The 20,948-nt window shown below is 38.8% G+C and overlaps 1 long non-coding RNA gene and 6 other non-coding genes across 7 annotated transcripts in view; 1 reads left to right on the top strand and 6 right to left on the bottom strand.

Annotated features, from left to right (window-relative positions):
* Nucleotides 1–1,197: 1,197 nt before the first annotated feature.
* Trnar-acg (transfer RNA arginine (anticodon ACG)) lies at nucleotides 1,198–1,270 on the bottom strand. Its single transcript has one exon. It is a non-coding gene; the product is annotated as a tRNA-Arg (tRNA).
* Nucleotides 1,271–7,809: 6,539 nt separating this feature from the next.
* On the bottom strand, nucleotides 7,810–7,883 carry Trnaf-aaa (transfer RNA phenylalanine (anticodon AAA)). The gene has a single exon. It is a non-coding gene; the product is annotated as a tRNA-Ile (tRNA).
* Nucleotides 7,884–8,618: 735 nt separating this feature from the next.
* Nucleotides 8,619–8,691, bottom strand: Trnak-cuu (transfer RNA lysine (anticodon CUU)). The gene has a single exon. It is a non-coding gene; the product is annotated as a tRNA-Lys (tRNA).
* Nucleotides 8,692–9,845: 1,154 nt separating this feature from the next.
* Trnak-cuu (transfer RNA lysine (anticodon CUU)) lies at nucleotides 9,846–9,918 on the bottom strand. Its single transcript has one exon. It is a non-coding gene; the product is annotated as a tRNA-Lys (tRNA).
* Nucleotides 9,919–13,086: 3,168 nt separating this feature from the next.
* On the bottom strand, nucleotides 13,087–13,159 carry Trnak-cuu (transfer RNA lysine (anticodon CUU)). The gene has a single exon. It is a non-coding gene; the product is annotated as a tRNA-Lys (tRNA).
* A 220-nt stretch (nucleotides 13,160–13,379) lies between these two features.
* On the top strand, nucleotides 13,380–13,453 carry Trnai-aau (transfer RNA isoleucine (anticodon AAU)). Its single transcript has one exon. It is a non-coding gene; the product is annotated as a tRNA-Ile (tRNA).
* Nucleotides 13,454–15,001: 1,548 nt separating this feature from the next.
* Nucleotides 15,002–20,948, bottom strand: part of LOC125777897 (uncharacterized) — a 35,163-nt gene continuing 29,216 nt past the window's right edge. Inside the window, exon 3 of the long non-coding RNA XR_007422452.1 lies at nucleotides 15,002–15,736. This is a non-coding gene — a long non-coding RNA (uncharacterized LOC125777897). The remainder of the gene's footprint in view (nucleotides 15,737–20,948) is intronic.

Raw genomic sequence — 20,948 nt, 5'->3', positions numbered from 1 at the left:
GTATGGAAAACTTTTTAATTTGACTCAGCTATGAATATTCAAAGACGAGTTTCAAGTATAGAAATTTGGTTTTTTGAACTTAAATTCAGTTCCCAATATGGGCTTCTCCTTCAGAAAATAGTGGGAAAGGGGTGAGCTGAACAGAATCACAATAACAAGTATCTAAACGTATGAATTTAAACTAGATATTCAAGTAAAAGATGGTGTATTTGCAGGAAAATTATAATCGGCTTGCTTCTATCAGACCACTACAGTTTCTACCAAGCTCAGTATTGTGCTGTCTTTTTCTGACAAAGAAAAACAAGGAATATATTTAAAGGATTATCCATTCTTTGATAAAGAAAAAAACACAGAATTTTCAAATTTAATGCGAATTGTTTATTTCATTTACGCGAAAATTCGTTGGCATTTATTTTTTGAAGATTATTTCTTTCAAATGTTGGCCGTGTCTATGATTCCGAAGTTCCATCCGTTGAGTCCAATTCTCGATGAATCGTTCCAGCATTTCGACTAGTAACTGCCACAGCAAAAGGTCTAACATGATTTTAGTTAGGCTCAAAACGTGAAATTATCTGCTCACCGAAATGTCATCGAAACCTATTGATTGATGCGACATGTGCGTAGTGGCGGCGTCTTGTTTAAACCAAATCTTGCCGAGATCACGAGCTGCAATTTCAGGCATCAACTAGTCGGATATCATGTAGCGGTCGTTATTGACGGTTACGTTCTCACCGGCATCATTTTTGAAGAAATATGGACTGATAATTCCACCGGCCCACAAACCACACTAAATCGTTGTTTTTTCTGAATGAAATGGCAGCTCTCGAATCTCTTCAGGTTGGTCTTCGTGCCAAATGTATCAACTTTGATTGTTTACATACCCATTGAGCCATCTCATCGCTGAACAAAATATGACTTGAGTCGTCGGATCTTCTTGGAACTTTTCAAGACACTCTCAGTTACGGCCGCAATATTTTCTTCACTGCCTGCTGAACATGGTCTATTCGGTGGAATATTATCCAATAATATATAACACTTCGGAATGTAACTAACATAACTAACTCAACCAAATAGGATTGTGGAATTTTTGCAACATTAATTTAAATGCGACTTTGAAAGGTTAAAAAGCGTTCTTGTAATATAAAATTAGTAAATAAAAAAACGGAAAATAATTCAGTTTCCCAATTATTGAATGGACGATCCTGCCAGGAGTCGAACCTGGAATCTTCTGATCCGTAGTCAGACGCGTTATCCATTGCGCCACAGGACCATATATTTAAATTGTGTCCAAGTGCTCACTTGACATTGGATGCGGCCATACGAATGAAGCGCGCTAATTAAAATATTAAACAGCAAATATGTATGAGACATTAGGCGTTATTTATTTAAAATAAATAATTGTGTAGCGCGCTTCAGTGCTATTAAAAACCATTATTTATAATAAATTAAAGCTTTTGTTGGAAATCTTATTATCTCATTACAAAATATTTCGCAAAATAAGCAAATTTTATTTTCCTTTTAGTTTATTAAAAGCACTTCAAAGTCGTTGACTTCTAAAGCGCTTTTGTATTGTTTGTTAATAAAGTAATCAAAAGTTCAACGCTAGCTAATCACTCATCAATTGGTTGTAATGACATTGCCAGCAATCTACATATGTATATATAAATATACTACATGTATATGTACATTAGGATGTCTTTTTTTTGAACTATTAATTTTTTTTCGGTCCTGTCACGAAATTTCCTTGGAAATACCCCTAAAAAAATTCCCTGAAAATTTTAGCTCTTAATATTAACATTAAGAACTGGACCAAGGCCTGTAAAAATTTTCCTTAGAAAATGCACTACAATCGTGAGTTTCTATCTTTAAATTCCTACAGATCAGAGGTATCTTATGGCATCGCTTTGACTTTAGACGCATATTTCTCAGAATTGTTCACTCTACAAAAGTGCCCAGCGCAACAAAGTCGTAACTCACATCGGCGAGGTAGTATGGTTCTCTAAACCCGATTTTTCCAAGAATTTCGCATTTTTTTGTATATATCTCGTAAATGACAGGAGCTATAGAAAAAATGGACATGACAAATTTGTAGGAAATTTGATTTGCTATAAAAAAGGTCCAAGGTCAAAATCGCTATCATTAATACTTCTCGAGATATTCGGCTTTTTAAGTAAGGCTATGGGGCTCTAAACCCGATTTTTCCAGGAATTTCGCATTTTTTTGTATATATCTCGTAAATGACAGGAGCTATAGAAAAAATGGACATGACAAATTTGTAGGAAATTTGATTTGCTATAAAAAAGGTCCAAGGCCAAAATCGCTATCATTAATACTTCTCCAGATATTCGGATTTTTAGGTAAGGCTTTATAGAAGTTTTATAGAATGTATGTTATAAAAAGGCTATGAAAATTGTAAATATCCATTCTCATCCGGCTGAAAACTGGGCATGCACAAAGATAATGTGCCAGCGTCTCATGACTCTCTGCATATGCTCTGCATTCCGCCGAATCCAATGTACAATTTTCTGAAGTTGATTGCATAAAACATCGCAATGAGACTTCGTATTGATGCTACTGACACGGCCTTATTCGTCACCTTGCTATCCACTGGAATGTTTACGGACTTGCTGTTTAGATCAAAAGCCCCTTTACCTCCTTCTGTTATGTCTCAAGTTTGGCCTGAAAGACTAAATTGTGGTCATTTATTTTGAAGCTGTATTCTGCGTATAGCCTGTTCCTGTTCTTATTTCAAACTTTGATCTGTCGGTGAATATGTAAATTTCGCTGCTGAAACTGTCGTTCACAGAACCAATGGTTAATTTTTCTCTACTAGAGAATGCACTCGTTGTGTTTAATTCCTCAAGGATCCCCTTACAAGGTCGAGTAACCCATGCAACATACTTTACTTGAATATTGGCCGGATATCGACGATAAGCTCCAGAGTTTTTGTTGATATATTTTCATTTTCACTGGAACCCCCAACAAACAGGTTTTTTTCCAATCGGTAATCTTGTTTATATGTAGATTGTTTTACCAAGTTCGACGCATAAAAACTGGTGAGGAAAGGCGACATAGCCCCGCTAACAGTAAAATGGAAACGGATCGGTGCTACATTCTTCTTGTGTGTCCTACTCTGGATAGCTAGGCTTCACAAAAGTTTGTCTAGCGCTGGACCAACATCGGTTCCTGAGCTGTCGCAAGATCATTATGGCCCAATATCGATCGTAAGAGATCATTGCCTTACCCTCATTATGCCCTCATTAATGCTAGCTTTTTCATAGTTGGGGGGATTCTAACGCCGTCCCTTGCAGCAGTGTTAAGAACTTATCTGATATCAGATGCAGAAACTATATGGAAGAAGATGAGATGGAAACATTTTAACACTTCCATCTCGTGTTTGCGAGATCTTTGAATGAAAAGCCTTTTTATCTAACTATATGTATTCATGGAATTTGGTATAGATTACGGATCGCTACAGTATTGAATGGCTACAGTTAAATAAGAAATCGGTTCAGTTGATACTGTTAACAAATCCTAAAATCTGAAATAACTAAACGGTTGGCCCTCACCTGCCAACATTACCAGTAATTAATGAATATTTTTGAAAATATATATACTCTATAATTATTCACCATTAATTAGAAATGCAATGTGTCATAAGTGAATCAACTCCACATATATTATTTGTACATATGTTAATGTGTATGAATATGCACTCAGCGCACTTCGATTATTTGAACCGACGAACTGACGCACCTAATCAAATCGACATCCGTTCGCAACAAGTTTACAAAGTTCGAGTCCAATAAAAAATACTACAATGAGTTGGTGATTTGCAAATCAAAATAAAAATGTGAAATCGATTATTTGATTTTTAATAAAAAAAATATGATTGTTTGTCCGGCAATATAATATGTATTAATTAAAAAGAATAGATTTAAACAGGTATGCATATATGTATGTATATACATATGTATGTATGTACATATATTAGGGTGCTTAAAAAAAATGTTTGAATTTTTTTTTTCAACTCTTACCCCCTCAAATGTTAGTGATTGACATAAAAAAAATCCTCCCTCAAGGCAGGCGCTGTAGCTTAACTCTAAGAGGTCGCTATTTTTTTTTTTAGGTTCCCATACATTTAACATAAGAATTTTTGTTTTTTCATTCAAACTAAAATTTCACCACCTAATGTGCGTTTCTCAAAAATAACCATCACATATTCCTAATGTTGGCTTTTCAAACTTTAAAAAATCCCGCGACTTCGGAGCGTGCGTGTACCGACTGGATTCGGTAGAGGATCTCTTTGGACATTTTTGATAGTGCGATTGCCGTACCCACATTCATGAAGCATGAGCATTATAACTGCCGATGAGACATGGGTTGACAAGTTGACAATCATCGGAATGGAGTGGAAAAAAACGAGCCGAAACTAAAAAAAACACGCCAGAGCCGATCAAAAATCAATGCGATGGTCATTGTTTTTGTTTCAATATTCGTGGTTTGGTGCATCATGAATTTGTTCCGGAGGATCAGACGGTCAAAAAGGATGTTCATTTGGCCGTATTGAGGCATTTTAATGAGAACATCTGACGAACTCGGCCAAATTTAGTTTCGCTTTATTTTTTTTCCTCCAATTTGAAATTACCGTTCTGTGAAACCCGTTTTCAGTCGATCGAAGTGAGAAATCAAAATTCGCTTAAAGAACTGAAGGCCATCCCAAAAAGTGTTTATGAAAAGTGTTTCGAGGGCTGGAAAAATCTTTGGCATGAGTGTATTTCATCTAGTGGGGATTACTTCGAAGGTGAAAAAATAAATTTTGATGAATAATTGAATATTTTGCATTTTATTTATAATTTCCAAGTATCCAAGGTCTACAACGTTGCTTCCGCCGTTTTCTAATAGATGTCTACCAATAAGAAGAAAAAAATCATATATTCATTCATAGAACTTTTTTACATGCATATGTTAATTTATATATATATAATATAATATATTATATATATATATGTATATTGGATATACATATGTAACCACTGGGTTAAGTTCAGCCATTCCACTCGAATAATCAACAAATGCACGGCAATAAAAACAATAAGTAATGACAATACCAACCAGAGCAAGTTAAAACTTATAATGCAAATAGAGTTGAATGAAATAAACAACAAAAACAAAGCAGTAAATAAATGCGCAACATTAAATTACAATAGTTTTTAATCGCATTAATTTATTTCGAATTGATTGCTCATATTAAAATTAGCTGTGAAGTAATGAAATGTCATACAAATGCAAATGTGATGATTATGAAGGCATTCAACTCAAAACAATATAGAAGTAATTCCAAATTTTAAAAATTTTATTGTTTTCTAAAAGCATTGAAAACGAAAATAAATAAATAAAAGAAAAAACGTTAAGTTCGACTGCACCGAAGCTGGCATACACTTTACAAATAAAGTAGGTTTCCATGCAAGGACTCCAGTTTGATTATCCAGCTTGTATCCCAGTTATAAGAAATATGCTCTGATTTTGAGATTATATTCGCAGATTATAGTCATGCTTTTGACAAAAGTTCTTGGCAAATTTCGTAAAGATGTCATGTCAAATACCAAAATTTTCCATATGGCTGCTATGTATATCTCTGGCGTAGGAAACACTAAGTGTTGCCAGGTGCAATCTGACATTTCCATTGGAAAGTTTGACATTTTTTAGCATAACATCACTCAGAACGTTTTGTTATTTAATCGTGAATTGTTTTATTTACAAGGAATTAAAAAATTCATCTCGGCCAAAAAATGGAATTAACTCGTGAACATTTTCGTGCGATCATTTTTCACAACATTCGACGTGGATTATCACGACAAGAGTGCATCGATGAACTAAAATCTTTGTATGGCTAAGAAGCACCATTCTATAGCACTGTGAAAAACTGGTACAACGAATTCAATCGTGGCCGACGCTCGCTCAAAGACGAATTCCGTGAAGGTCGTCCAAAAACAGCCGTTGTGCCAGAAAACATTGATGCCGTACGTGAACTGATAATGCAAGACCGTCATGTAACATACCTTCAGATAGAGGCATGTCTATGCATTTCTCCCACCAGCATGCATTCGATATTGCATGAACACCTGGCCGTAAAAAAGGTTTGTTCTAGTTGGATCCCGCACAATTTGACAATCGCTCAAAAAAAGGCTCGTGTGGATTGGTGTAAAGAAATGCTGAAAAAATACGATCGCGGTGCTTCAAAAGACGTCACAGGTGACGAATCATGGATCTATGCGTATGAGCCCGAAACAAAACAGCAATCGACCGTGTGGGTCTTCCAAGACGAGCCAAATATGATAAATATGCCTATTTACATTTTTAGGCCAGAAATATATATAGCAGCCCTCGTATATTCGGAGATTGTAGAGTTGCTTATGTTGTCTAATGAGACAGTTGTCCACACAAGGCTTGTATTTTTGCGAACAGCTTGTATGGCAGCTAAGTGTTTTAGTGATCTGATCTGAACGATTGTAGGGTTGCTCTGCAAAATAATCTGTGTCAAATTTCATGAAGATATCTCCTCAGGTAAAAAAGTTTTTCATACAGGACCTTGATCTTGATCCTTCAGTTTGTAAGAAAGCTATATGTTATAGTGGTTCGATATCGGTGATACCGACAAATGAGCAGCTTCTTAGTGAGAAATGAACGGGTGCAAAATTGCAGAACGAAATCTCCAAAACTAATGGACTAATTCGTTTATAACGGGTGATTTTTTTGAGGTTAGGATTTTCATGCATTAGTATTTGACAGATCACGTGGGATTTCAGACATGGTGTCAAGGAGAAAGATGCTCAGTATGCTTTGACATTTCATCATGAATAGACTTACTAACGAGCAACGCTTGCAAATCATTGAATTTTATTACCAAAATCAGTGTTCGGTTCGAAATGTGTTTCGCGCTTTACGTATCGACAAATTTTGTTCAGCGATGAGGCTCATTTCTGGTTGAATGGCTACGTAAATAAGCAAAATTGCCGCATTTGGGGTGAAGAGCAACCAGAAGCCGTTCAAGAACTGCCCATGCATCCCGAAAAATGCACTGTTTGGTGTGGTTTGTACGCTGGTGGAATCATTGGACCGTATTTTTTCAAAGATGCTGTTGGACGCAACGTTACGGTGAATGGCGATCGCTATCGTTCGATGCTAACAAACTTTTTGTTGCCAAAAAAATGGAAGAACTGAACTTGTTGACATGTGGTTTTCAACAAGATGGCGCTACATGCCACACAGCTCGCGATTCTATGGCCATTTTGAGGGAAAACTTCGGACAACAATTCATCTCAAGAAATGGACCCGTAAGTTGGCCACCAAGATCATGCGATTTAACGCCTTTAGACTATTTTTTGTGGGGCTACGTCAAGTCTAAAGTCTACAGAAATAAGCCAGCAACTATTCCAGCTTTGGAAGACAACATTTCCGAAGAAATTCGGGCTATTCCGGCCGAAATGCTCGAAAAAGTTGCCCAAAATTGGACTTTCCGAATGGACCACCTAAGACGCAGCCGCGGTCAACATTTAAATGAAATTATCTTCAAAAAGTAAATGTCATGAACCAATCTAACGTTTCAAATAAAGAACCGATGAGATTTTGCAAATTTTATGCGTTTTTTTTTTAAAAAAAGTTATCAAGCTCTTAAAAAATCACCCTTTACTTAAACTGTTAAACTCCATAAGAAACTACTGATTTGACATTTTATAAGACTATATTATATATCCAACTCGATTTAAAATATTTGTGCAATCTTTGAATTAAACAAAATAGTCGAGTTGGCCCATGAGGGGATCGAACCCGCGACCTTCGCGTTATTAGCACGACGCTCTAACCAACTGAGCTAATGGGCCAATGCGCACTACCTTGACAATTAACGTACTTGACTGAACGCTACCAAAAATAGCCTTTATTTCAATATATTGCACGAAGAATTAGGATGTAAAGATAAATCTAATTCACCTTTTTACATTAACTATATATTTTATATGAACTGGTAAAAAAGTGTATGCTGTTTACTAAATGACGATCAAAGACGAGCTTCTCAAGCATCAGATAAACGTGCTTGGTGGAATAAGTTCCTCAAATTATTGCTATTGATGCTGTACGTGAATGTTGGCCGAGGGGTTAAATAAGAGTAAAAACATCAGTTGGAGAATTTTAACTGAAGTTTTGGGTAAAAGAAAGATTTGTAGGCGTTTTGATCCATATAGATTGCAGAGGGGCATAGACATGTATGTATGTATATAGATTGCAGATGGAGTGAAAAAGCTCTTCATGAAAAAACAGCCTCCAACACCCTTCGCATTCACTCATTCTATCATCATCTTCTTCTTCTTTAATGGCATAGAAACTGCTTACGCGGTTCTAGCCGTCATTCTGTCATCACCATGTGACTATTTTCTATTTCCAAAACTAAAAACCAATTTGAGAAAGTGACATTTTTACGTTGATATTCCAGGCATTCAAGTAGTTGCAAGCGAGATACTAAAGACCGTTCCTATTTTTAGCCTCACCTTAATGTAATGTATAATATACATATGTATGTGTTAAATAACTTCCTAAAGAGGATCAAAATATTTTAGTTGCGCCCAACGTGGGGCTCGAACCCACGACCCTGAGATTAAGAGTCTCATGCTCTACCGACTGAGCTAGCCGGGCTGTTGTGGGTGTGGCAGAGAAATTAACGTTTGTTTCCGTAAAGATGATATTTAAATACCACTCAATATGAGTCACTTTCATAAAAATAGAACTCATTGCGATTCGAGTAAATATTATTAGCGTAGCGACGGTGGACCTTTCATCTTCCATTATATAATACTATTACGTGTATAGTGAAATATGCCAAAAGCGGACGCGTCTCGCCTGTACCAGCCAGTACTTTTCGGTTAACAGAGTAGTTCGTTTAACAGAGCATTCACTGTAAATATGAGGAAATTTATATTGGCATCTGTACTACAAGTAAAGAATCTGGGTCTGTTTCTGAATTAAATCGAATACATTTTTTTTACTTAAGACACTCGAAGTTCGCATAATGTTCCCTCTATGGAAAGTGTAAGTAGGGAAAAACTTTGCTTCACTTCCAGTCACTATAAGTGGGTCTCTAATACTCTAATAATCAAGCATTATTAGCATGAAATAGTGACTGTACGCCGTTATTTGCATTACTTTTATGAAGTTCCTTTGACAAAAAACTACACCAGTTCGTCATGAATGTCACGAACTATAGCCGGGTAGGCAATTGGGTCTGGTAGTCCCATCTTGAAACCAGTGTTAACACCAACAATAATGTCAGACTCGAAATTCAACGCAGAATAACTCTTGCCACTCGGTGCTACTTCGGACTGAGTAGGCAATTGAGAAGTAAAGTCCTCTCTTGACGAACAAAGGCTGAACTCTACAAGTCACTCATCATTCCTGGGGCGAGAGGAGTTGACAACATGTGATGGGATGGCGTTAAGAATTTTCAGGAGAAAGGTTCTGCGGAAGATTTATGGTCCTTTGCGCATTAGAAACGGCGGATGCCGCAGTCGTTGGAATGATGAGCCGTACGAGATATACATACGACGTTACTGACATAGTTCAACGAACTAAGAAGCAGCAGCTACGCTGGCTAAGCCATGTCGTCCGAATGCATGAAAACACTTCAGCTCTGAGAGTATTCGACACAGTACCCGCCGAGGATAGCTGAGTAAAAAGAAGGCCTCCACTCCGTTGGAAAGACCAGTTGGAGAGGACACTTGGAATATTTAATAGTAATTTGAATTCCTATTACTTTTGATAATTTTCCATCATGTAAAAAAAAAACTAGTTTGCGCCCAACGTGGGGCTCGAACCCACGACCCTGAGATTAAGAGTCTCATGCTCTACCGACTGAGCTAGCCGGGCTGATAAAATACAGTTATTCAGTTTGTCAGTGATAAATAGTTGAAAGTTTTAAATAAAAAGTTAAAAGATAAATTATTTCTTCTTAAATTATATCATTATATTCACAGAAGAAGCTTATATTCATGTAGATAAAGTAGATATAATTTAATTGAGGTTTGCATCACAACCTAAGGTCTATTGTGCCCTGTCCTCTATGACAAATATTTTCACAAAAGCTCTGCTATTCTGATGAAATCCAGGCACTTGCTGGGCGCTATGAAGTGATGTAATCCCTATCCAGATATATGGATCCACGGATCTTGAGCCTACGTCTACAGGCGACTGTACAATCAGGCGCTCGGGAGTTTCCGGTTCCATATCGCAAAACCGGCAGTTTAATAAAGATGCCATACCCATGTTGTACAGGTGTTTCTTAAGCCTGCAGTGCCTTTGTAAAATGCGACTAGTAGACGAAATATGTTTCTGAGGAGGATAATCATGTCTTTAAAACTTTCTCTGTCGACTCTCTGCTTCGTGCAGAGCAGTTCCTTAATGGTGTGCCAGCAATACAGGCTTCAGGTCCCATCACCCTAGAACTCGCAGCAGAGAGTGCGAGTTCGTCGGCCAGCTCATTTCCAGCTACCACTTTATGCCGACTAACCATTTTATGCCCGGCACGCAGATCAGGTGTACACGGTTTCAAATGGAGAGGTTATTCAGTCATTCTGTGTGCTCCTAAACCTAAAGCGATTTGATTTCAAAGGCTGAGATCGCTGTGCACCAATACCTTCGATGTTTTCGAGCCTTCAATGTACAACTGAATTGTGTTGCAACTCAGCAGTAGGTCCAGCGTGGAATTCTCTACAGTCCGTCTTATTACAGAAGGTAACTTCTTTGAGAATTTTAAGCGCTTTGTAACGCCGTCTTTGGAAGGAGAGCCAGTTGTGTTTCTTCTCATAAGACTTTCATTTGTTGAGGCGATATTAGGTGATACTTAGTGCTGTCTGATAGTGGTAAAAAATATGATTTGTACCCCTTAATACAGATTAAGACACTGCGTCTGTTTCGGTTAGTTTCGATTATTCCTACAGTGGTTGACCACATTTTGTTATAAGTTTCAAGGTTACTAATGTCAACAAATCAAATCTATTGCTAAATCAATACACACAACATGCATTCTTACACATTCCTATAATGCCTTCTGCACAGTCTGACACTTTGACTTTGCATACAAGCACTTGGTTTGTTTAAAAAATGAAAATTGACAACGTCTCATAGCATTCCAACAAATGTTTCCAAGTCACTTGTTTTCGCGGAATGTAATGTGGCGCCAGTTTTTAATGTAACGCTTGTTGACACTATTTGTCATTTGACATTGACATTTGTTGTACATATGTATATTTTTTTCAATATTTCCATAATGAAGTATTAGTTATATATAGATTTATATCGAATTAAGTCAAGAATTATTTTTAGGTATTTGTAGTGCTGGTCCTCAATGCTCATGATTTTTGCTGCGGTTGTTAAGGAGTCTAGGTCTCGGATCTCTATTGCGGCTTCCGTCTTTAGTTCGCTTACGAAAGCTATACAACGTAGATTGCTCTTAAAGCATTTTGAAGCACTGGTTTTGGGGTTTCTCCTTTCATCAGTTTGATAAGCAGGGCGTCTGAGTTTGTTTTCCTTGCCTGACTTCTTTTCATCTTGTCTTGATCCGCATTGATGTATTGTCGTATGTTTTGAAGCATAACTGCGACCTTCGACCCGTTTAATTAACGCTACTTTTGGCGGTATTCTGGTTTGATTTGCTTGGTTTTGCTTCTTAAGCTTGTCTTCCTCATCTTGTGTGGCCTTTGGTTTGGTCTGTGCTTTTATCTTGCTTTGCCTGCAGTTTAATTTCCCTTTTACTCTATATGACACGGTATTTCCGGGTCTTTGCTCTCTTTCACTGATTCTTCCTCTACTGGGCTTGGTGCAGTCCATTAAGGAAGTGCTGTCTCGCTTGCATTGAAACATCAGCAGTAGGATCTAGTTGCGTTTGTGCATCTTGTATCCCTTTCTGCTTGTATCCATTTCCGACGATGGCTACTGATAATATCGAAGAGCTCATCCAACTCAGAAATCCCAGGCTTAACCTCGGTACTTATGTTTTCTGCATTAGCAACCGCTGATTTAAGCAAATATTGATTGGATTGTCCTATTACCATCTGAAGGAATTCAATTTATCATCCGTTTGTACTTCTGAGATTTGTTCCGCCAACATATTGACGACGCAGAATCCAACGTACTTAAGACCTACCAAGGTTTTAATGGGGCGTATTGCTCTGTGACATTACTATGAAAGCCATTACTGCAAGATTTGCATACTGAGGTAGCAGATTGTCACAGCCGTCAGATCAAGTTCAACTTTCCCAACGTTTCTGTCAAATTAGTAGTACTACTTCGTTGCTTGATTTCTTAATTTGCCATCAGTACTGTGGTCTTTCGTTGGAGATTGCTTATTTGTTCTTCACAGCTAATCTACGTCTTGCAGGCCATTCACTAACCGCTATCTGTGACCCTGGATAAGCTTGACAATTGGGTTTTTTTTTCTAATGGCTTCCGTTGTAGCATTCATTGTCGGCCTGTTGTGTCCCTCTCATGTGTAGGTGTTCCTTCGCAGCAAGCTCTTAAGGGGTTTTGAATGCTTATTTTCATGCCGCGTCTAGTCATCGGAGTTTCATACGATGTTTCAGATCTTTAAAGCCTAGCGCTTCTCTTCTGTTACTCTTGATAAGGGTCTGTTTATTAAGTATTCGTAGCTAAGCTAGGAATTTAGGCTGTCAAGAGTTCGCCAAACTATGGCCTTTAGTTCCCTGAGCTCGGCTATGACTGACTACCAGAAATTTAATCTCATTAAATTTGACTTAAAAAACCCCGGCATTAAAATATGAGTCTATTCTATGGTCTCTAACATGCCATTATTTGACCATAAAAATTGATTTTGTCAAAGTGACTGTCAAAAAAAAAGGCATTCAATGAAGTTCCGCCATTTATCCCTGTTCTCAGTAACTAACTTAGAACGACGTAAAATACATTAAATGTACGGTAAACGACACGAGTCCATCTTTTTTAAAATTTTAGTTAAGGGAAAGAAAAATGAAACGTTTATGGCTAGGATTTTCAACTACATTAATAAAAGAAAAACAATTGCGCCCAACGTGGGGCTCGAACCCACGACCCTGAGATTAAGAGTCTCATGCTCTACCGACTGAGCTAGCCGGGCAGTTAACCACAGTTTGTCAGAAAACATATTTCTCGCTAGTGGCAGTGAATACTTATGAGTTAAACTCTTTCAATGTTGCTTTTATATGTTGATGCTCTTGTAAAAGCCCAAAGCTTATTGAGTACCTCACAAAATCTTATATCTTATTAAGAAATAGAAAATGTTCAGTAGAGTATTGGCTACTAACTTGAGTATTGCATTTGCCACAAGATATTTATGTGGCCCATTAGCTCAGTTGGTTAGAGCGTCGTGCTAATAACGCGAAGGTCGCGGGTTCGATCCCCTCATGGGCCAATTTCAATTTTTTTTTTTATATATTTATAATAAATCTGGAATATGTTAAATATTGACCTAGGGAAACTTCGCTTTCGGCATTACCTCAAGGCGACAGAGACGGAGAAAAACACGCTTCTTGTGATACCTATCGGACTATGCGAGAAGAAAGCAGAACAATCCAATATACTATCCAACAAAAACGACTCTATCTAAGCACCGTCAGAATGAAATAACATCATAATATTATTGAAAGATATAGTAAGAAGAAATTGATTGAATAGAGAATTAGATCCATTCTGCTGTCCCAAGAATAGAAGTGAAGAAGAGAAACTTCCCACGAAAAGAAACAAAAAATACAAGAGGTTTGTGATACTGCGGAGCTCAACAAGGCAACAAGATGAAGTTTCATACCAGCAAGATTGATTAATAGGTACATCGATCTGAACATGTGTCTGAACACTCCGGTATCTTTACAAGCTTTGACTTCATACCGGAGCCTTTTTATCATGGCGTTGCCAAGCCAAACTCTGGCGTCATCTTCGCTGAGAACATGCCGGTGAGAAATGAGGGTGGAAAGAAACCGCTGGAGAAGAGAACCAGAAAATTTCTTTACGGATGCGTTAGAGCTTCATGATCATGGTAACCTCTACGTCAGGTAAGCAAAGCTGACGAGCGGGGAAATTAAAATAATGGGGACGGGTCGCGGCTATAGTCGCTTCTTGTCTTTTACTACTAGATACCAAGGCTTCGAGGGAGCTTAACCAGCGTTGGGGAACTAGTGAGGGAATTTAATGAGTTCGGTTCACTACAACTAGGGAAGACATATATTGGAAAATCAGAATTTCATTAGATGCCATGTAACCAGCATTGGGCTAATAGTAAGAGTGTTTAATGAACTCTTTGGTCTCCACAAGCTTAGCCTTTCCCAAGTTGTAGTGGTTCTAAGTGGTGTTTGCTCTATCGGTGTCTAAGGGATAAGGTTGAGTATTTCATCGGAGCCCAGTACTGGCTTAAAACCTTCGGAGCTCATACTTCTAAACACATAATGAACTGGTCGGAATAGTAATAAAACCAATAAGCTGATTTATATTGACCTCAATGCGCTTTGTTTAATTATACGAGCTGATTATCGGACTTTTATTTTATGACTTCAGAAAGCACTTTAGCTATAGAGTGTGATCCCCAGCTTCAGACAATGGTTCAATCTGATATACAGTGCAGCTCATTCCGAGGCTTGCTTTAGAATTAGTTAATTCAAACGGTTGTTTTTTTGGCTACACAGAGGATACTTGCTCTAAGACCGGAATTCGTGAGCTGCTGGAGCCATATGTAAAAGAATCATTTCTGGCCACGCCCAAGTGAATGGCGCTCAGAGAACTTTCCTCAATTGCATCCTCCCTACACATGGCTCCATCGTCCCTACACTTGGACTTCTCCTATACTCCAAGACTAATACGGTTGTGTAAGCTGACGTTGAGCAATAATACTCGTAAAAGTTCCGTCAGGTTCGATAAGGGCCTCTTCGAGTCGTTCGTTACCATACGATATTAGATATAATATATATTTTACTTACCTATCTGTGCGGCTAACTTTGAATCTTCGTAATACACCTTAAAAGGGGTGGACCATGTGATTTCGCTCGTTAAAGCTTCTTTGTGAAAATACGTTCATATTTTTATTGCACAACTTTTGAAATTTATGATTGAGTAATTAATGTTCTTTGCTTATTGCTTTGCTTTACGACACTTTTGTTGTTGCGTTTTCTTATTTTTTTCTACAAACTTCTCACATCAAGAATGTCATTTTGATTTTTTAATCATATGCATTTTGCAACTTTATATGAGCTCAACACATGCGCGCTGCAATTAAATGCCTTTTTTCTTTTTTCTTTTGCTTTTTGTGTATATTTTCGCACATACTTATTTACATTTTTCACACAAAACCTGTATGGCTAGACGCGGTTCTCCAAAAAATGCACACTAGTGCATGGCAGCTTTGTTGCAATCAAATTGCAGCCACCACAAGCACTTTCTTGCCTTTGCTAGGCAATTTTATTGCGAACTTTTTAATTTTGCGGTCGCCGATTCACACATTTCGCGCTGGCAAATTGCATTTATCATAGATTTTCAAAACACCAGCGGCCACAAAAATGCACTGTGAGCGTTGAAGGGCCAATAATTGCACATCTCACCTACATATATGTACCGTATGTATGTAATATGTGTGTGGTTGGGTATATCTATATATAAATTGACTTGATTGAAATTCCAGAATATACCGTCTTCGGTGGCCGCTATGAAGCTGTAAGAGAAGAGAAGAATAAAGTTAAAAAGTTGTAGGCAAAAAAAAAGAGAAAAATAATTATTTAAGAAAGCAATTTTAATTCATGAGTTAGACTAACTGTTTTTATAACCTGTTTACCCTGGAAGTTCAAATTGTGTTCAACCAAAGCTCTGGATCAAATACGGTTCCCTGAATACCTCATAAACTTTAATAAGAAGTTATTCTGAAAACAGAAGGCTGATCTGTGGACGAAGGCACCAAGAGCTGATCTATCTCGAGTGGAGTACCCCAAAGCTTAGTATTAGGCGCACTTATGGAACCTCATGTATGACGGTGTACTAAGAAGACAGCAAACAATAGGCGTGAAACTAATACGTACGATCAGTGGCTAAATAATTAGTCAACCAAAGAAATGCAATGACTGCTCAAATGTTCAACGCCAATGGTTCTCTTCTGTGTGTCTGGAACTGGCGGAACACAAAACAAGTTTTACTCCTAAACACTAGAGAGGTGGAAGACCGAATAGAGCTCACTATAGGGGAGTGTGAGATTACTTTACTTCACTGAAGTACATATCTGGGAGTAATATTGGATACCAAATTCAAATTTAAAGAACACCTGCCATAAACTATCGGTAAAGCAAACGAAATTTATAATGCTATACCGAGAATGATGACCAAATAAATAAATGCACTGCAAGGCTTTCTGCTATGCCGCCCTTTGACATCCAGGAAGATGAACTCAAGCGACTATATCAGCTATTAGTATCTAAAACACTATCGGCAAAGACTGTGGAGAGGAACAAGAGCATCAAAAAGTGTCGGCAGCGGTGGCATTACTCATCCAAAGGGTGCTGCATTTACAGACTTATACTGGACATTCAGTCGTAGAAAGAAAGACGACAGGACCTAGATTTCCATCTGACCCAAATACTTCGTGGTATCATGGGCACATTCACAGATTCTACAATGACAATTAAGCGAAGCGTCAGCATTCATATTGACAAAACTGAGACTTTTTCAACAGATTAGGAACAATAGGGTAGACTGAAATGTCATGTCCCTCTCACGAAGTAATACTTAACCGGTCGTCCCGTGGGAGAGTCTTAAGTTAGGAGTAGGTTAGGTTTAGCGGTTTAAAGTTCCACACTCCGGTTTCGATGCTCTACCCTAAAAGAAACAAGCGTCGTACTCTGAAAATTGATTGATAGATACCTCTAAACAAGGCTCTCCAAGTATGAGCTCTTACGGCAAATAGATTAAGGCCAGCAACTTCGCTTTGTTCGCCAAAGGTGTGTGTGAGTTTGAAAAACCTGTGTGGCAAAAGCCAGGTAATAGAGGAGGAAGAAGGAAGAGACAAGATGATTCCTCTTCGTCTTTCTTCACACAGCTTTGGGAAAGTATCCCGAAATATATTCATCCGCAAAACGAGTGAATTTATTGGACAGTGTCTAGTCAGAACATCTACATTTATATCGGGTTCAACTTTGCTTAGAGTCAGTAACTCAAAGAACCTTCAATTGATCACTCTGCACCAGAAAGATCTCGCAGGTTGTTGACAAGCGCTTGTTAAACTCACAAGAGGTCCAAAAGCTCAACACCTGTACGAAAGTAGACATCAGAAAACCGACTTACTTTCAATTGCGTGAAATTGGGGAAATGGTTTACTCTCCAGCAAGCTTATCGGCTTTACAGTTTCCGGCGATTCCGCTGTGACCGGACACCCTTTCAAGTCTACTACGGAAGAAGCTTGAAGCTTTTGCTAAAGAGGTCAAGCACTCCTTGACTAGTACTTGACTAGCATTGAACGCACAGCTAGCGAGTATAGCCGCTCAGCTAACGGTGTGAATGCCCACCACTCTGTAGGAAGCTGTGCTTCGGAGTAGTACAACTAATGTTACCTTGATGATTGCTATGTCTATTGGTACAACGTGTAGAATGGCATTGAATAACATTATTGGGGGTGTCCTCAGTGCATCACAAAGTTCGATAAGGGCCGCTCTTCGAACACGCTCCAGCTGCCTGGCTAGCGTGATTTTTTCCGGCGCCCTCCACCAGAAACCGATTTCATAAAGCATTTCTGGTGAAAGGTCTTACCTCTTTCTTGTTTCCAATTGGTCCTCTATAACAGTATAAGGCGGCTTCTTCACTCTCTTCCTATCAAGCCATCGCAACTACTGCACAAAGTCCACCGGTCGAAGAATAGAGCCTCCGAACGGTGGGAGAGTATCATCAGGGATATCTCCTAGTAAATAAAGCTAGTAGTACGAGTATAAGTGTTCAGGAATTTTCCTTTTACCAAAGGAGTTACATCGTCTACGTCGGCAACCCCTGGCAGTCTTGTTTCTATATAGCTGTCGAAATAATAACGAATAAGAAACGAGGAGCAACGATACAATAAAAGGCAGAAAATAAAAGCGAAAAAGCACGAACAAATACGAAATCGCAGACACATAAATGCAATTGCACATTTATTGCACACAACCAGACTACAATAACTCCAAGGCGATTTGCTGCTTTTCCTCTTTGCCTTAGCCTGCTCTTGACTTCACTGCCTGCAACCCTGCGATTTTTATGGACTTTTGCTTTTGCCATTTTTACTCGTGTTTTTTATGCCTCCGGCTACGGGCAAACATACAGATGCAGTCGCACACACCACACGCTCCGTTTCGCCGCACAGAGACCACAGAGAACCGCCGCAACAGAACTCGTGTGGCGTAGGTTAGGGATCTTGCAATGGGGAGGCTTTTGCGTCACAGACCCAGCCACCAGCCACAACTACCAGCGCGCAGCTAGTGACGAGGCATACTTGCAATTTTGGTGCGGTAGGACATGTAGTCGGAGAGGTGCAGTGCCACTCACGAGGGCGCCGAGCATGTGAATGCAACAACTGAGCGCCGACCAGCAGATTGGCTGTGAGCTGTGTTAATTGTGAAAGACGAGAATGCACTCAGCCGCTGTGAATTGACGTGTCGCAGAGAGTAAGCAAGCTCTTTGCCAGAGCGCCGGCTCAGCGTAGGGTAGTTGGCTTGCGGCGCTACAGAATTGCATTTGCACGGAAGAAAACAATGCAAGAAAAGCCATAAAACGCCTATAGATACGAGTACGTACAAAAAAAAAAACGCCGTCACTGAGTTAGAGCGAGCGGCAGAGAGAGAGCTTGCGCACACATGCACCAAGCTGATAAGTGCATTGAGCGCACAGACGATGCGAGTTTGGCAAAGAGGAGGCAGTGCGCTCAAAAAAAATGTTGTTGTTGCCGTTGGCGGGCGCACGGCTGCAGGGGAAGTTGGCTGCAATTGCCAGTTTGCGGAAGCGGGAAGCATTTGAGAGGGTCAGTGATGCAGCAGTGATGATGCACATACATATGTATATATGTACGCATGTGTCTGTGTGCTTATGTAAATGCATGCGCAAACATGCAAAAGTATGCTGACGATGTGATGTCAAGAGCAAAGACGCAATGAAAATGAAAATGAAAGGAGATGCTGCAACAACACTTCCACACACAGACCGACGGGCCACGAATGCTGCAGGCTGTGTTGGAAGTGAAAATGGCAATAAAAGAGATCGAAGCGCAGATTGCTGTGTGCTGTAAAGTAGAGTGTATCGGCAATAGGCGGGAATTGTGGTATGTTGTAAGTACATACATACATATGTATACATATATGTCGATACGTAATGGTGTATGAATAGGTGCATTTACATATAAATTTTTAATGCGAAACATGTTATCGTGGCTTTGTTGCTGAAAATAGAATATTGTTTACTTATTAAAAGGGCTGCACATATACATTTGCATAAGTACATACATATTTGTATGTTTGTATATGCTATAGTGATTTTAAAGCCTCAGACAATAATCTATGCCGAACTTCGTGAAGGTATCTTGCCAAACAAAAACGTTTTTCATGCAAAGTCTTACATTTGTTCGACCAGTTTGTATGGCAGCTATATGCTATAGTGATCCGATCTGAACAAAATTCTCGAGAATCGTAGCACTGTCGTGAGCAATAATTCGAGCCAAATTTCGTTAAGATAACTTATTAAATAAACAAGTTTTCCATACAAGGACCTGATGCCTATCGTTCAGTTTGTATGGCAGCCATATGCTATAGTGAACCAATCCGAAAAATATTTTCGGAGATTGTAGCAATATCAAGAGCAATAATTCGTGCGAAATTTTGTCAAGATAATTTGTCAAACAAAAAAGTTTTCCATACAAGCACCTGATTCTGATCGTTCAGTTTGTATGGCAGCTATATGTTATAGTGGTCGGATATCGGCGGTTCCGACAAATGGGTAACTTCTTAAAAAGCAAAGGACGTGTACGAAATTGTAGATCCATAACGCAAAAACTGACATAGTAGTTCCCATATATACAGCATCGCATCCTTGATATCGCCAATTGACCTCGCAGAGTTTGCTGATTACTACATTCGAACCACAAAGTATCGATGGTGGAGTGAATCTTGTTCCAAGAAGAGTCATCTTTCGGAAACCCAAAAGTCCACGTTTCAATTCATACTCTCACAACAAACATTTTCAAATAAGAGAGAACCAATTTAGAACCTAGTATAATAACTTGACTATAATTGGGTTATCCAAAGAAGCACGGGCCCATAAAATCACTTCGGTGTTAGGTTAGGTTAGTCTGGTAAGCGTGTGAGCCAAGCATATACCAGTTTTGGTTTTTAGCAATGTCAGATGGAGTGCCGTTACGTATCTCAAGAGAAGTAGTCATCCTTCAGCAGGACAGCGCTTGACTTGAATAAGTACTGCGGCTACAGTATGGACACCTCTTCCAGTATTTCATACCGTGAGATCCCCAAATGTTTCAAACGTTGCCATGCAAGTGCCGGACAAGCGCACAAGAGATTCTCTATTGTTTTCATCGTGTCTATCTCTTGACATTTTCTGTGATCATCTCGATCTGTCGGCCTCATTCTGTAGGTGTGCCACAGCCTGATTTTGTATTCCAATATTGTTACTTAGCCTCTGGTGTTACCTGCTGATGCATTAGAGGCTTTCGGATCTGATTCGTGGATAGTTTTTTGTCTGTTAGCAAAGCGGCCTGAAAAAATTATTTTGCGATCTTTTCAATAAAAAACTGCACTACCTCTCCACCTCTCCATTTCTCCTTCTTCTTTGAAAGGGAAGCAATATTGGGGACCTAATTTAAGTTTAATTCTACAGCATTTCGAATATCGGTAGTATTGGATAGAAACGGG

Source organism: Bactrocera dorsalis, chromosome 3 (genome assembly GCF_023373825.1).
Source record: "Bactrocera dorsalis isolate Fly_Bdor chromosome 3, ASM2337382v1, whole genome shotgun sequence".
Taxonomy (NCBI): domain Eukaryota; kingdom Metazoa; phylum Arthropoda; class Insecta; order Diptera; family Tephritidae; genus Bactrocera; species Bactrocera dorsalis.
The sequence above is the reverse complement of the archived record's forward strand: the minus strand, read 5'-3'. Positions and strand labels throughout refer to the sequence as shown.